Source organism: Gigantopelta aegis, chromosome 15, assembly GCF_016097555.1.
Source record: "Gigantopelta aegis isolate Gae_Host chromosome 15, Gae_host_genome, whole genome shotgun sequence".
Lineage (NCBI taxonomy): Eukaryota > Metazoa > Mollusca > Gastropoda > Neomphalida > Peltospiridae > Gigantopelta > Gigantopelta aegis.
The window spans coordinates 37,680,440-37,698,937 of NC_054713.1; positions in this window are offsets into that span (position 1 = coordinate 37,680,440).

Here is an 18,498-nt window from a genome sequence, read left to right on the forward strand (position 1 = left end):
GAAAAAAAAACTCCGATAGAAATGATGGGATATATTTCGAAAAGGTTATTCACGAGACGAGACAGAGTATTTTAATGGTTCCGATTAATTTGTTTTTAACAGTCTACTGTGTTCATCGTTATCGGAATGTGTTATTAGAAACTAAAATCATTGCACTTGGTTCCATGCTTGGAGTTTTATTTTTGCCACAGAAAACGGAGGAATCTATCAAAGAGACCCGAGTCCTGAGTTTATGTTTAACCAACTTCCCATGAACAAAGCCTTTTTTACGGAGACTGCTTGGAATATCAACATTCAGTGAGATTCTAATGATCTGAGGTTTGTAGCAAAACAAGCTGGATTTAATGCTAGGCTCAGACTTCCAACTGCCAGCAGAAAGTTGGTCAACTCGACCGTTTTGCTTTGTAATTTCCCCATGTCCCGATTTACGACGGGTGTTCACAGTTTAACAAGTAACGTTAGTTTCAGACTGTCAACTGTCAGCAGAAAGTTGGCCAACTCGACCGTTTTGCTTTGTAATTTCCCCTAGTCCCGACTTACGACGGGTGCGCTCAGATTAACAACTAACGCTAGTCTAAGACTGTCAGCTGTCATCAGAAAGTTGGTCAACTCGACCGTTTTGCTTTGTAATACAAAATCCGACCCATTTTGTAATACGTACCCATTGTTAATATATAAAAAAACCCAACTCATTCTGTATAAGTACCTATTTTGTAATATAAAACGACCCATTCTGTAACAGAAGTAGATGCCCATTCTATAATAAAATCAGGCTCATATTGTGCTGGGAAATAGGTGCCCATTTTATAATAACAAAATACTAATTCTGTAATAAATGCGAAAAACGTAATAATATGTTAAATATTCATTATTGTAATCATAAGCGTACGAAACATGGCGGTGGGGGGGGGGGGGGGGGGGGGGCAGTCCTAGTTCTGGAGCACAATCTCAAATTCAGTCAAAAATTTACAAAGATATTCGGGCAAAATGTACTAACCTGAGACCATTTTAACATGTATTTCCATCATTCTACTCTCAAAATTCGTTGTAAACCATATACAAATGCACAGTGATTTGTTTGCAACCTTATTTAGCTGTTTGGTAGTAATGCCAATAAATTATGAATTAATGTTGTTATCCAGATTCGGGCATTTTTGTTTAATTCGTGCAAAAGGGAGCCTACCCAACTACAAAAATGGGAGCCCGTACGCCTATGATTGTAAGTTTTAACACGTTAAAGCTAGTAGTAGAGGGCCCTGTAAATGTGCGAAAGGTCTCAGCACAATTCCCCTAAGTAGACCTATTACCTCGCCTAGCCCCGCCCAGTGCTCCACGGCTATTATATCAATTACCGTAGCAATAGCAGTTGATTAATAATATATTGGGGCGTATGGCATTTGTATATATAATTATGAATATATATGCCAGTTTATATATATATAATATCACATCCTTTGATTGCATTGGAAATTTTACACTGCAAGCTGTCCAGCGTTCAGAAAATAAAAAAACGTTAAGCACTAATTTATTTTCAAAATGACGTCATTCACGTTTGACATCATTTCCATTCAAAAAGATACCGCGCCACATATTCGTACGTCATTTGAATATCGCGTAATGGTAGACTGGAATTAAAGTTCCATATACTTTTCCAATGATAAAGAAAATATTACCCTCGTGTGTTTCGGTATCGTCAATATCATATATTAGGAATAAAAATAAAAATTGGATGTTGGTATTTATACATATACACACACACACACACACACACACACACACACACACACACACACACACACACACACACACATATATATATATATATATATATATATATATATATATATATATATATATATATATATATATATATATATATTATACCAGAATGTTTTTCGGTATCGTCAATATCATATATTATGAATACAAATGCTATTATCCGAGCTTCTGGCGAGCAGAATAAATTGTTAATTTACATCTAATTTGCAAAGTTATCAAATTCTTAAAGTATGTGATCTGAAAAATATCACATACTTAGATTGCACTGAAAATGTAAATCTTCCTAATTCTGTTAACACAGCTGCATTCATTGTACCTTTTTTCACATTCAATATTATTTTACAAAAATCCATATGAACTTTTTCTACATCACGAGCTTGGTCAAAACCCCATACTTCACAACCATAGTTTAACACACTAGATATATAAGTATCAAACACATGTAACTGTGTTTCCTTATTATGTAACAACAATGTTTATGAAATGTTATCTAAGACTATCTACTGCCAGCAGAACGTTGGCCAGCTTTCTGCTGTTATGGCTTCTACGAAAGCGCGGTTGCTAGTGTGAGCGCTATTACAACGCGATTCTTTTCGTATAAGTTACAACAATTAGTTGTTAATCTGAGCGCATCCGTCGTAAGTCGGGAGTTAGAGTAGAACGCAACCGTCCACTTGGCTAACTTTGGTCTGGCAATTGGTAGTCTGATCCTAGTATACGACGGATGGGCAACTTGAAGAGGATACATGGTATTAATTGTTTGTGAACCATTTCTTATATGCGATAGTACGAGCTATTTCAGCCAGTACTAAATTGTCTATAAAAACTTTAATTACTAGTTTAAATTAGTAAATATTTAATACATTTATCGTATTCTAATGTTTTAATCATATATAACAGAATATGTATTTTGTTTTATTAAAAAATGAGCACCTAATTTTATCATTATAAAATGGGCCAAATTTTATTACAGAATGAGCACCTACTTTTATTACATATTGGGTCGTTTTTTATTACAAAATGGGTGCTAATTACAAACTGGGTCTTTTTTTTATTACAAAATGGGAACTACTTACAAAATGGGTCGTGTTTGTATTACAACAAAATGGGTAGTTTATTTTAAAATGGGTTTTAACAGATGTTTAAAACAAAACAAACTTTAACCGTCCATGAATCACGTGACCGTTTGGCGCGAGCTGGATACTGGATTTTTGTATGTACCTAGTAGAAACCAATCCGATTCAAGGGAAACTGTCCTGAATACGCCGCCATTGTTAAGATGTTGTCGACTAACAGACACGTTATAAGGAAGGTAATTTCATATCTTTCTACATAAAATATCAGTGTCTGTAAACTAAATTGGTTCTTACTAGTCCTATTGTGTTTTTATCTTTTCCTCATCTCTTTTCATTTCTAAATTTGTCTTCATTTTAAATGTGTTGTTATTGTTATGTTATATCATATACATAATCCCCACATACATAGTTATACACAAAAAACATTGGCCGAAATTACGAAGCCTGTTTTTTCTTAAAGGCGCATATATTTGAAGTGACAAAGCCTAGTTTTTAAACACTACGGCTTATTGGTTTATTATTAAAGCTTTTTTTATATACTTTAAGTTACAAGTACTTACATTTTATTATTTAGAATATTAATTTTCGTACAGCTGAAGTGGGTCTTGTCATCTAGGTTTTTACAATACCCCAAAATGCATTTTTCATAATTCTAAAAACGCACGTTCGTCTGAAAAATAAAGGTTATTGAGACAAGCTCTAGTTATTTTTAGACAGTATTTCCCTGTTTAAAAATCACAGACTTTAGCTTCTCTCTGTTTTAACCTTATCCAAATCCTTACAGTCTTTTATCACGTGCATGTATGTCGACTGCAGGACCATGAGCTTAAAGCGACATGAAATATTGGTTTGGGACTAATAAATAAATAAATCTGTATTTTAAAACGAAAACAGTGAAAAAGACAAAACTATCGCTTAATAATTATGTATGGCATGCATGATTAATAAGAAAGACGAATTCTACCCGATGCAATCAGTACAAGACAATTTGGAATATAGCCATATATCGCTGTTTACCCTAAGAACCCTGTTGCTATGACACAGGCATAACCGAACATTACAGTTTCTTTAATGACATTCATAACACGTATATTATTAATCCTGGAGACGCCATTTTCACTAGTTTATAGCCAATCAAAAATAACTAACTATAAGAATGACAGCAAAAAAAAAAAAAAAAAAAAAAAAAAAAAAAAAAACACAAGCAAAAATCCCCATGAACTAAGCCCCACCCCTTAGCAGTAGTGGGTTCTATAATATCTCCTAGAGACTATACATTTCTTTAAATGATGACAGACAACAATTTGTTGTCGAAACTGGCACATACGTCAACTAAGCCCCACCCCTTAGAAGCAGTGAGTTGTATAACAGCTTTGTAGGGTCCGCTAGTGTTCACCTGTCCACTAGTGTAACAATGAACACTAGCGGTTGCAATGTTGACCGCTAGTGTAACAATATGAACACAATGCAACCGTTAGTGTTCACAAAATTGACGTTAACCCTAGCGGTTGCATTGTTGACCGCTAGTGTAACAACGTGAACATTAACGGTTAACTATGTACAATGTCGACCGTTAGTGTTCACATAACTGGTTTTGATGTTGGACATTATTTTGATTTAGTCAATTTATATCAATGAAATGCGAAAGAAACATCACATCGTATTCAATATCGTACTGCAACAAATAATAAAATAATAAATTTCATTATCAAAACCTATTGTTGTACAAGAGAGAATTTAAGGGTGTTTTAGTCAATAGCCGATGATAAGATAAAAATCAATGTGCTCTAGTGGCGTCATTAAATAAAACAAACTTTACTTTTTCAAGGGTGTTTAGTAGTCCTCTACCAGCCTAACCGGAGGGGACTATAGGCTTTGTCTCCAACATCTGTCAGTCTATCCGTCAGCCTTTTCCTAGACTTTTCTTTGCAATGCGTCAAGATATTGAGCTGGAAGTTTGTATATATCATGTGGAGTTACAGACACAGTTTGAGTTTCATGACAGAATTATGGTCCTTGAAGATAGAAGATATTAGAATATTAGAATATTTGTGAAAAGGACACCCCAGCGTACTGTTTTTCCAGAGGCTGTTATGTGTCAAACATATACGGCAAATCCCCAAAAATTCTGTACGGAAGTAATAATATAGACAGTGCAAGTATTTACTGGTTTTGAATCCAGTTATCTATCCAATACACGGACAAGAATATTCAATAATTAAATTAATTAATTGCTGTTCTAATCGTTGGCGTTGTTACACTAACGGTCGATGTAGTAAAATTAGTCGACTGTGTTGACTGTTACTGTAACATTTTAAATTATTACACTAGCGGTCAACATTGCAACCGCTAGTGTTCATTGTTACACTAGTGGACAGGTGAACACTAGCGGACCCTACAAAGCTACACAGCTTCTAGCAACTATGCATTTCTTTAAATGATGACACAGCAATAGTTGTCGTCAAAACTAACCAAGTACCACCCCCTTACCACAACTGTGTTTATATGTAACATATTTCATAGCAACATAAGTGTATAAATATCACAAGATATGGAGCACCAGTCACTGCAGCGGTTTGAGGCGGTTAAAATTGGTTTTGAAACGATTGAGAAGTCGAATCAGCTAACAGACTCAAGATGAACGCTCTGTATTTCTTTGTGGCGCTCGCAGGTTCGTAATTTTAAGGTTCATATTTTTATTCTAATATACTGAACTGTAAACACGAGGTCCAAAACAGAGTACGAACTACCGTACCGTAGTCTGGACCGCAGACCGCTCGGATCATCTTGTGTAGATTCCGGTTGTCCAACTTGCTCTGAAGTATGGCTTGTCTGTAGGTCTGCTCCCTCTTGTGTGTGACGACTACGGTGTGGTGAGTGCCGAACACCTTGTTGTGCAGTTCGTACTCGCTGCCGTCCTCCAGGTGTCTCCAGTCTGCGTTGAGGTAGCTGCCCCTAAGCGTTTTCGGGTCCGTCGTGTCCCCCTGCATATACTGATGAAGATGTTTCCTCAGTCCGCTGACTGCAACAGTCCACTCATCTCCCTCTGGGGGGGGGGGGGGGGGGGGGGTGACTACCGGCGGTTGTGGATTGGCCTTGGCTGGCTGGACGATCAGTGATGTTGCCTACCTCTTCAGTGGAGGAGTGGAGGTCGGCGGTACCGCCCTCGGGGCCTGGCACATCGCAATGTCTAGGCTCGAGTACGGCTCATCCGGGGATTTGGACGCCGATGGCAGTCGCGTCCTCTTCGGCGAAGTCGGTAGGGGCGGCGACGAAGACGGGACCGACGCTGGCGTTTGAGCCGCCACCTTTGACACCCCCCCCCCCCCCCCGAGCCGTCCCTGGCACGCCTTTCTTCTTCCTCCGCCCTCTTCCACTCCCTCCGTTCCTCTTCTTTGGAGTCGGGTCACCGTGTCCCGGTATAGGTAACCCGGAAATCCAGCAGAGCCCCAAAACTGGCTATCAATCCCCCCAAGTGTGTGTGTGGGAGGGGGGGGGGGGACAACTCGAGAGCGCACGTAGACACATCTACTCGCATCGCGAAAACAGTTGGGAGTTTCGTATAACCCATTAGTTGTTAATCTGAGCGCATTCGTCGTAAGTCGAATGTTGGAGAAATTATAACGCAACCGTCCACTTGGTCAACTTTGGTCTGGCAGTTAGTAGTCTGATTGTCACGGAGATCCTATAATACCCGTAACTGAATGAAACACGATTGTCCAAACATCTCTCCTAACTGTATATCTATTAGATCTCTCTGTATCGAGCAGTATTTACCCGAGTGGCTCGTCTAGGTATGATCAGAGATAAGATCTTATATAAAGTATATATTATTATAGCAAGTTTAGTTCACTAGAAAACACAACAAAAACACAATACATTTTGGAATCTGTATTAACCTACGCTGACAAATGTACTGCCGCAGTAGTTAATTAACAACAACAAATAATAGCAACCCAGAACTGATCACTTAATTAGTTAATCTCTAGGTGTCTAGTTTACACAATATGCTAATCACTTCACCGTGACACAACACCCACACGTGTGATAATTGAGAAACGCTTCCAGGGGAACTTAATTAATAAAGGAATTACAGCTCTATTCCTATCTGGTTATTTTTTAATTAACCCTTACTACTCATTCAGTAACCTTGTAACACAGAATTAATACTGGTACCTATCACAATAAAGACAATAACCTACAGTTTACCTAGGTCCTCTAGGATGACTGGTTAAGCTTTTTATAATTATTTAGGACAGTGAGCCTACAGATTACTGCGTCAGATGACCGGCAGCACCGTCTAAATAATATTGGTATAATACAGTATTAAAATATTTAAAGTCACATCAATCACATCAAGGTTATACACAGAGCAGAAAATATATATTTACCAAAGTCCCGTCTGAACTAATATAGATCGTTCAGTGGACGGACAGCGATCCCCTGGAGCCTTCCTATGTTTCTCCCCAATATCTCTAAAACCCTAGCTATTTATTCAAAACTCTCTGAGACAGCGAATATCGCCTGGGGGTACAAGGCGGTACCTCACGTATCATGTGGATTTTCCACAACCACCACGCCAGCATATTTTCTCTGATCGTCAGACTGGCTGTCGCCATTCCGCGAGCAATCCCCTGGCCATAAACAGCACTACCGGAGATATTACATAACTACTAGCCACATGGCCTCCACATCTGCGCTGGGTGTGTATTAGAAGCTCGACGGCCGTCGCGCAAAGGTATCACGTAACAAGTTGCCCAACTGGGCTAAGTGCATTTGGAACTGCACACGGCCTCTAAAACAATTAATATCGCCACAGGCGAAAAGAAATTAAGAGCATGTACCGTCACACTGATACTAGCATACGATGTATGGGTAACTTGAAGAGAGTACATGGTATTGTTTGTGAACCATTTCTTATATGATAATACGAGCTATTTCAGTCAGTACTAAATTACTAGTTTAAATTAGTAAATATTTAATACATTAGAATATATAGTTTGTTTTATTACAAAATGTGCATCTAATGTTGTAATTATAAAATGGGCCAGATTTTATTACAGAATTGGCACCTGCTTTTATTACATAATGGGTCGTTTTGTATTACAAAATGGATGCTAATTACAAACTGGGTGGTTTTTATTTTGTTTTGTTTTGTTTTTTGTTTTTTGACAAAATGAGTCGGGTTTTTTTAATTACAAAGTGGGTATTCATAACAAAATGGGTCGTTTATTAAAAAATGGGTTTTAACAGATATTTTAAATAAAACAAACTTTAACCGTCCATGAATCACATGACCGTTTGGCGCGAGCTGGATACTGGATTTATGTATGTACCTAGTAGAACTAATCTGATTCAAGGGACTGGCCTGAATTCGACGTAATTGTTAAGATGTTGTCGCCTAAAAGAAACGTGTTAATGAAGGTAATTTCATATCTTTCTACATAAAATATCAGGGTCTGAAAACTAAATTTGTTTCTACTCGTCCTACTGTTTTGTATTGGGTCAAACTTGGGTCAAAATAAGTACGTGGGTAGTAATAAAGAAGATATTAAATATAAACACATCACGTGCGTACTTAAACTAAAGACACACATACATATAACAAAACACAAATAAATAGGTAAATTAAATTTAAAAAAAAAAAAAAAAAAAAATAAATAATAAAATAAAATAAAATAATAAATAATAATAAAATTATATAAACTATATAACACGTTATGTGAGTAATAAAATAAAAAAAAAAAAAAAAAAAACACTAGTTTGTTTTGAACTGGTTGAATTCGTAATGATTTTGTATATAACGAATTAGGACGGTTCCCTTTACAGATTACAAGAAAATAAAAAATCTTTAAATATTGATTAAGATGCGAAATTCGAATAATTGTATTTTAAGAGCTCTGTATGAGGTAATGAATATGTATGAAGATATAGAGGATATTAAACGAGCTACTATGTATTATCAAATTTAAGTCCCGAGTGAAATAAGTTTCACGAATAGTTTGATATTCTATTTATTACCCAAGCCTGGATGTTTATTGTGCCCCACCATAAATTGTTCTATGTGCATATTATTTAGAAACAAACTATAACGAAGCGCAAACTATGTGCGCACTCATTTACTTTCATCCGCGTTCGAAAGTAGTTCCTTAAAAAATACATTTATTTTTCAAGTTATACATATTAAAAAACAAATATATTGTTGATAAAAATAACATTTTATTGACATTGTAAAACGAATATAGAAATGACAATTAAAATGTTTAGATAACAGTACATGTCCATTCAACAAGTTATTTAGGACAAGTCTGTCGAGTACGCTGCATCGTTATTTGGCTGCAAACAATAGTCATTGGAAAACAACAATTAAACAGAGAAAACAGCTGAATCTAAACAAGTACCGTTTGTCTGAAGAATATGAACATTTTAATTGCCAGAGTTGATCCAATTCAGTTGTCGAAATGGGTTGTGATGCGTGAGGTAGGTTACCCTTCCCTTCTTTCTTTAAAACTTTTTGTTTACATTTCTGATTTCAGTACTTCGCGACATTTGGTAAATGATGGATCGCGAATGACAGAGACCATGTACCCGCATTGTTTCAAATACCTGTCAACACTCGAGAGTATTCCTCGCAATGTATTGGGTTCATAAAGAGCCCCGTTTGTTTTCTTTAGCCCCATAAACATTTTACATAGTAGGATGTCTAATTCATGGGGAGGGATAGAGTCTATTGTCCTATTTTCGTTCAGCTCATTCGCGAAAAACTTTGACACAGTTTTAATGTCATATTTAGTTTTTTTGGCTGTCTTTTCATTTTCATTAATTGCAAGAAAATCTTTTATTTCATTGTCCCAGTTTATGTCATTGTTTACTGCTATTGCTCGGTCAAGGTCGATATATGTCGCATCTGGTTTAGTACGTGCCCGTCCATTGGTCGAAGTCCCCTAAAGCACCCAATCAAATACCCGGTTAGACCAATGCATCATAATTTCTCACTGAGAAATTATGATTTTTATTTCCCCGGTTATGTGTGCCCATATGGGTAATAAAATTGGTTAATGAATATTAAACAGGAACTAGATGAGCTTGGTTTAAATTATATATGGGATTTAACACATGTTAATAATAATATTTATAATATAATTAAGGAAAGGATATGCGACACATTTAAACAGCTTTGTTACAGACGAATAACAACAACAACAAAGGGTATTCTCTAGCAATATCTATTAAATGAATTTAAATTACAAATGTACTTTCGTAAACCCATAGACAATCAGTATTTAAAGGAAACAGTAAATATTAGAATATCCGCTCACAAACTAAATATAGAAACCGGCCGACAAGAAAGAGTATGTACATTTTGCAACAATAATGAGAAAGAACTCAGTTGCCTTGGGAATTTTTTTATTAAGAGCAAATAAAATAATATTATAAACTAACACTTGTCGGTTTGTCTGTCTCTATCGTAAATGTACATGTATCTTAAATGTATAGGTATATTTATTGTGTACACTTACATAACGTTATATAATGCTATATAATTATTATTAATTTGTGTGGGGTTTTTTTGTGGGGTGGTTTGGGGGTTTTCTTTAGGAGGTGTATGTGGGTGGGTTTTTTTGAGGGGAGTTTTTTGTTTTTTGTTGTTGTTGGGGTTGTTTTTTTTTGGGGGGAGGGGTGGGGGACGTAAATATATACCCACATAACGTGCTATATAGTTGGGGTTTTTTTTCTCATTATTAATTTTTATTATTATTTTATTTCATTTTATTATTATTTTATTTCATTTTATTTTATTTATTTATTTATTTATGATTATTTTATGATTATTATTTATTATTTTATTGTACCTATTTATTTGTGTTTAGATATATGTATGTGTGGTTTTAGTTTCCTTACGCACGTGATGTGTTTATATTTAATATATTCTTTATTAATACCCACGTAATTATTTATCCTGCATATGTGTATGGTTTATTTCGTTTGTGTTAGACATGTGTTGATTGTCCATGCATGAATGTGTTTTAGATAGTGCTATAGCGCTCCCCACCATTATCAGATATTGTAAATATGTCTGTATTATATTTTGCTATTTTTATTATAAAGCTTATAAATTGAATAACTTAAAGAATAAAAAAAAATTCTATGATTTTACGTGGAAGAATGTACGTGTACATAAAATAAGATAGTAATGAAATATAAAAGAATATATATATCAATAATATGTAGATTATGGGGATATGAAAATGGGGATAAATATATATGATACAATTTAGCAAGAGAACCGCGTTTTAAGCGAAGACAGATTTAGAAATAAAAAGAAAAGGAAAAAAAGAAGGATAGTAAAGATAGTAATGAAAATATAAAAGAATATATATATATATATATATATATATAATATAAAAGAATATAATATATATATATATATATATATATATATATGTTAATAATATGTAGATTATGGGGATATGAATATGGGGATAAATATATATGATACAATTTAGCAAGAAAACCGCGTTTAAAGCGAAGACAGATTTAGAAATAAAAAGAAAAGGAGAACAAGAAGGAAAGATGTTAGCGGCCTTGGTAATGCCACATTTCAGTTTGAACTTTTGTGTGTAAATAATAATTGTACGGGTCCAGTTAAAATACTTGATTTCCTTCGTACGTGTTAGTGGGCGGGACGTAACACAGTGGTATACCAACGGCTATGGTATGTGCTGTCCTGTCTGTGGGATGGTGCATATAAACGATATCTTGCTATTAATGTGAAAATGTAGCGGATTTCCTATGACACTATAATGTCAAAAATACCAAATGTTGGATTGTTCACTTTATTTGTCTTTTAGATACCTTTAGCGAATGATCTCTCATAACTCATTATAGAGCGGCTCATTACAATTTTATATTTTATATAGCTTTTTTTTGTATATGCTAGATTGTATTCTGTTGTAATGAGGTGAGACTTTAATAAACTATCTATCTGTCTGTCTCTCTTTCATTCTATGTATGTATGTATGTATGTATGTATGTATGTATGTATCTATCTATCTATCTATCTATCTATCCAGTAGCCGATGATTAATAAATCAATGTGCTCAATGTGCTCTAGGTACGCACCTCAGCTGTCTGGGCTGTCTGTCAGGGACAGCGGGTTAGGTGTTACGTTAAAACTCTCTGGGTGTGAGCCGGTACCGGGCTGCGAACCCTGTACCTGCCAGCCTATAGTCCGATAGCTTAACTACTGCGCCACCGAGACCGGTTGGAACCAGTTCAAATGCATGACTGGATTTGTGTTACGACTGTCCCACGTGATACCTCGTGACAAAGACCGAGGAGGGTGCGTTACCAGGTAGCGGGGTTGTCTCCGATTTCCACTGGGATGACTGCACAGGTTTATTAAGTTTTGATTCTATTGAAACGGGTATCCATTCATTTTCTCTTACGTATAGACTTAAAACAGGTTACGTCAGGTGAATTAGGTTCGTACACCCATGTAACAGTATCTGTATACAATCACAAAGTGGGTGTGCACAAAAAATAAAAAATATTAACTTTGATTATGTCTATTCATATTGAATCTCATAACAGAAATAAAGAAAAGGGGAAAAAAGAAAAAAAAAAAAAAAACCCCGGACTCCGATAGAAATGATGGGATATATTTCTGAAAGGTTATTAACAAGACGAGAAGGGTATTTTCATGTTTCGGATTAATTTGTTTTCAACAGCCTACTGTGTTCATTGTTATTGGAATGTGTTATTAAAAACAAAAATCATTGCACTTGGTTCCATGCTTGGAGTTCTATTTTCGCCACCGAAAGCGACGGAATTTATCAAAGAGACCTGAGTCTTGAGTTTATGTTTAACCAACTTCCCATGAACAAAACCTTTTTTATGGGGATTGCTTAGAATATCAACATTCAGTGAGATTCTGATGATCTGAGCTTTGTAGCAAAACAAACTGGATTTAATGCTAGGCTTAGACTTCCAGCTGCCAGCAGAAAGTTGGCCAACTCGACAGTTTTGCTTTGTAATTCCACCTAAATCCCGACTTACGACGGGTGCGCTCAGATTAACAACTAACGCTAGGTTCAGACTGTCAACTGTCAGCAGAAAGTTGGACAACTCGACTGATGTGTTGTAATTTCCCCAAATCCCGATTTATGACGGGTACGCTCAGATTAACAACTAACGCTAGTCTAAGACTGTCAGCTGTCAGCAGAAAGTTGGACAACTCGACAGTTTTGCTTTGTGATACAAAACCCGACCCATTTTGTAATATGTGCCCATTTGTTAATGAAGAAAACCCGACTCATTCTATAATAAGTACCTATTTTGTAATATAAAACGACCCATTCTATAACAGAAGTAGGTGCCCATTCTATAATAAAATTAGGCTCATTTTGTAATGGAAAATAGGTGTCCATTTTATAATAATAAAATACCAATTCTGTAATAAATGCTTAAAACGTAATAATATGTTAACTATTTACTAGTGTAATCATGAGCATACGAGACTGGGGGGGGGGGGGGGGGGGGGGGGGGGGGGGGGGGTAAGTCCTAGTTCTGGAGCAAAACCCTAAATTTGGGCAAAAAGTACAGATAAATTCGGGCAAAATGTGCTAACCTGAGACCTTTTTACCATGTATTTCCATCATTCGTAAATTTCTCACATACTTAGATTGCACTGAAAATGTAAATTTTCCTAATTCTGTAAACACAGCTGCATTCATTGTACCTTTTTTCACATTCAATACATTTTACAAAAATCCATATGAACGTTTTCTACATTATGAGATCGGTAAAAACCCATACTTCACAACCATAATTTAACACGCTAGATATATAAGTATCAAACACATGTAACTGTGTTTCCTTATTATGTATCATCAATTTTTATGAAATGCTATCTAAGACTACGAACTGACAGCAGAACGTTGGCCAACGTTCTGCTGTCAGTTCGTAGTCTACGAAAGCCCGGTTGTTAGTGTGAGCGCTATTACAACGCGATTCGTTTCGTATAACCCATTATTTGTTAATATGAGCGCACCCGTCGTAAGTCGAATGTTGGTGAAATTATAACGCAACCGTCCACTTGGTTAACTTTGGTCTGGCAGTTAGTAGTCCGATCCTAGCATACGACGTATGGGCAACTTGAAGAGGGTACATGGTATTAATTGTTTGTGAACCATTTCTTATATGTGATAGTACAAGCTATTTCAGCCAGTACTAAATTGTCTATAAAAACTTTAATTACTAGTTTAAATTAGTAAATATTTAATACATTTATCGTATTCTAATGTTTTAATCATATATTACAGAATAAGTATTTTGTTTTGTTACAAAATGGGCAAATAGTTTTATAATTATAATATGGGCAAAATTTTATTACAGAATGGGCACCTACTTTTATTACAGAATGGGTCGGGTTTTTTATTACAAAATGGGTACTAATTACAAATATTGTTTTGTTGGTTTTTTGATTTGTTTGTTTTTGGGGTTTTTTGGGGGGTTGGGTTTTGTTTTTACAAAATGGGTACTAATTACAAAATGGGTCGTTTTTGTATTACAAAATGGATACTACTTACAAAGTGGGTATTCATAATAAATGGGTCGTTTATTGCAAAGTGGGCTTTAACAGATGTTTTAAACAAAACAAACTTTAACCGTCCATGAATCACATGACCGTTTGGCGCGAGCTGGATACTGGATGGTTGTATGTACCTAGTAGAAACTAATCCGACTCAAGGGACTGGCCTGAATTCGTCGCAATTGTTAGATGTTGTCGCCTAACAGAAACGTTTTAATGAAGGCAATTTCATATTTTTCTACATAAAATATCAGTGTCTGTAAACTAAATTTGTTTTTACTCATCCTAGTGTTTGTATTACGTCAAACTTCATTATATTACGGATCGATCTCCGTCGATGGGCCCATTGGGATATTTCTCGCTCCAGCCAGTGCACCACCAAAGAAAGAAATGTTTTATTTAACGACGCACTCAACGCATTTTATTTACGGTTATATGGCGTCAGACATATGGTTAAGGACCACACAGATTTTGAGAGGAAACCCGCTGTTGCCACTACATGGGCTACTCTTTCCGATTAGCAGCAAGGGATCTTTTGTTTGCGCTTCCCACAGGCAGGATAGTACAAACCATGGCCTTTGTTGAACCAGTTATGGATCACTGGTCGGTGCAAGTGGTTTACACCTACCCATTGAGCCTTGTGGAGCACTCACTCAGGGTTTGGAGTCGGTATCTGGATTAAAAATCCCATGCCTCGACTGAGATCCGAACCCAGTACCTACCAGCCTGTAGACCGATGGCCTAACCACGACGCCACCGAGACCGGTACCAGTGCAGCACGACTGGTATATCAAAGGCCTTGGTATGTGCTATCCTGTCTATGGGATGGTGCATATAAAAGATCCCTTGCTGCTAATCGAATAGAGTAGCACATTAAGTGGCGACAGCGGGTTTCCTCTCTCAATATCTGTGTGGTTCTTAACCATATGTCCGACGCCAAATAATCGTAAATAAAATGTGTTGAGTGCGTCGTTAAATAAGACATTTCCTTCCTTCTTTATATTACCTAATATATGTTTCGTACGTACGAAATTATTTGGAGACCAAATTCAGTTTGGGCTACTTACAAATATCAAGACTACCAGAAAAAGTATTCAATATACAGACACTAATATTCTAAATAAGAAAATATACTGATAACTAGTATTTAGTATGAAATATATATTGTATTAGTCGCAAACATTTTGCAATGAAGCAAACTCAGGACGGTCCCTTTAAATCGCCCCAGTGTATTATAATTCAGAAGACTTTCAACTGATCACACCACAACTGGTCAAAGGCCGTGGTATGTGCTGTCCTGTCTGTGGGAAAGTGCATATAAAAAGATCGCATGCTGCATTAGGATAAAAAAAAATGTAGCGGGTTTCCTTTGATGACTACGTGTCAGAATTATCAAATGTTTGACATACAATAGCTGATGATAAATTAATCAATGTGCTCCAGTGGTGTCGTTAAACAAAACACACTTTAACTTGTTCAACTGATCACAAATATTATGTGCATTTCCGCCAGATTGTTAATGATGTGTGTGTGTGTGTGTGTGTGTGTGTGTGTGTGTGTGTGTGTGTGCAATGTTTCGCAAAATAAAATGCAATAAATGCATATATGTTATATTTCATTTTTAAATATAGTGTATGAATAAATGGATTATTCATATAAAGATTTCGATACCTTTTCTGTCTATTTTGGAGTTTTGTGTTCGGCTGCATTGACTTTGATTATTTATATTTTTAAATCGTATCTCAGACCAAGAATCATCATGTAACTATGTGGAACACCCTATCTCCGTTTAGTCTTCTTTTCCTCATCTCTTTTCATTTCTAAACTTGTCTCCATTTTAAATTTGTTGTTATTGTTATATTATATCATATACATAATCCCCACATACATATTTATACACACAAAAAAAAACATCATTGGCCGAAATTACGAAGCCTGTTTTTTCTTAAACGCGCATATGTTTGAAGTGACAGTGAAAAAAGAGTAAAGTTTGTTTTATTTAACGACGCCACTAGAGCACATTGATTTTTTATCTTATCATCGGCTATTGGACGTCAAACATATGGTCATTCTCGAACTGTTTTTATTTTAGAGGAAACCCGCTGTCACCACATAGGCTACTCTTTTACGATAGGCAGCAAGGGATCTTTTATTTGCGCTTCCCACAGGCAGGATAGCACAAACCATGGCCTTTGTTGAACCAGTTATGGATCACTGGTCGGTACAAGTAGTTTACACCTACCTTAGCTTAGTTTAGCTTAGTAACTGGTTTAACGTGTCCATATACCACTAGGGTTTCGAACACGCCTATCCCGAGTCCGGCCTACGATAGGATCGGGGGTCTGACTCGGGACAGGGATAACCTAACAAATAGGGGACATTTTGAATATTAACGCCAAAAGTATAAAAAGGGGAGAGTTGGAGTTAAAAACATTTGGCTGCGCCCTTAAAGAAAAATATCAACATTCCTAACCTATATAAATTATTAATATAATATATTTTCGGCGCAAATTTAGATGGGCTGGTCTAAAATTAACAATAATTATTAACCAATATTCATTAAGCCCATGAGAGGTTAAGAGGAAAGGGGCTGCCAATCATATTTTAAATATTGGTTTGACCAGGTGAGGGTCGGGAGGGAGGGGAGGCCGGCCCTACACAAAACCTAAGGCCGAACCGCCTACGCATATAGCCCCAAAGAATGCCTTAACTCCCGGCATCCCATCACCCCCAACCCCCACCGTGTCCAACCGCAGTTCAGTCCAATCCTGGCAGCCTACTAGTTGTTTAGGAAGTTATTATAACTTCCCAAACCGGCGTCACTTGAAGAGTAACGCCAAAGGGTTATAAGAGTTTAATCGCTGGTGCCAACAGGAGAGTGGCGCAAAACATCCAGCAATGATTAATTTAATATTTCATTTTAAGTACCAAGCCTGCCAGAAGGAGAGAGGTGAACCCGGCCGATCCATGGAAAAATAGGCGACTCCTCATTTGTCCTCCAAAACAACACGATTACGTTATTTAGAAGACGCGGCGAACATTTTAATCTATAATACCTAGGGCAGTAGACGAGGTAATATTAACCAAGCCACTACCAAAGGCACAGACCAGACACCTGCCCTGTTAAATTACATAATTTGTTTTTTTTTTATTAAAAATATAAAATAATGATTAAAATATGGAAAAAATATACATAAAGATAAACCTATCAAATTTATTTAAAAAAAAAAAAAAAAAAAAAAAAAAAAATAATAATAATAATAATAAAAAAAAATAAAAAAAAATAATTAAAAAAAAATAATAATAATAATAATAAAAATAAAAAAATAATACAAAACATAAATAAATAAATAAAAATAAAATAAAAACAACAAAAAACCCCAAAAAACAAACAACAAAAAACAAACAACCAAAGCCAAAATTAAAAGACACATATTTATAACATGCAATTTTCCGGAAGGGGGAGGGGATTACTGCCAGATAAACCCCCACCCAATAACGAGCAAAACACTTACACTCACACACTTGCATACTAAAAACATATAACATATATGCACAGCTAAAAGAAATGTCCCCATCCAGCCACCATAAACGTTTGGTAGAGCTGGTAGAGACATATAAATCAGGGTTTGGAGTCGGTATCTGGATTAAAAATCCCATGCCTTGACTGGGATCCGAACCCAGTACCTACCAGCCTGTAGTCAGATGGCTTAACCACTGCGCCACCGAGGCCGGTTTGAAGTGACAGACCCTAGTTTTTAAACACTACGATTTATTGGTGTATTTTAAAGCCTTTTTTTTATATAATTTAAATTAGAAGTACTTACATTTTATTATTTAGAACATTAATGTTCGTACAGCTGAAGTGATTCTGGTCATCTAGGTTTTTACAATACCTCAAAATGCATTTTTCATAATTCTTAAACGCACGTTCGTCTGAAAAATAATTGATATCAAGACACGCTGTAGTTATTTTTAGACAGTATTTCCCTGTTTAAAAATCACAGACTTTAGCTTCTCTCTATTATAACATGCAATTCAATTATTTTT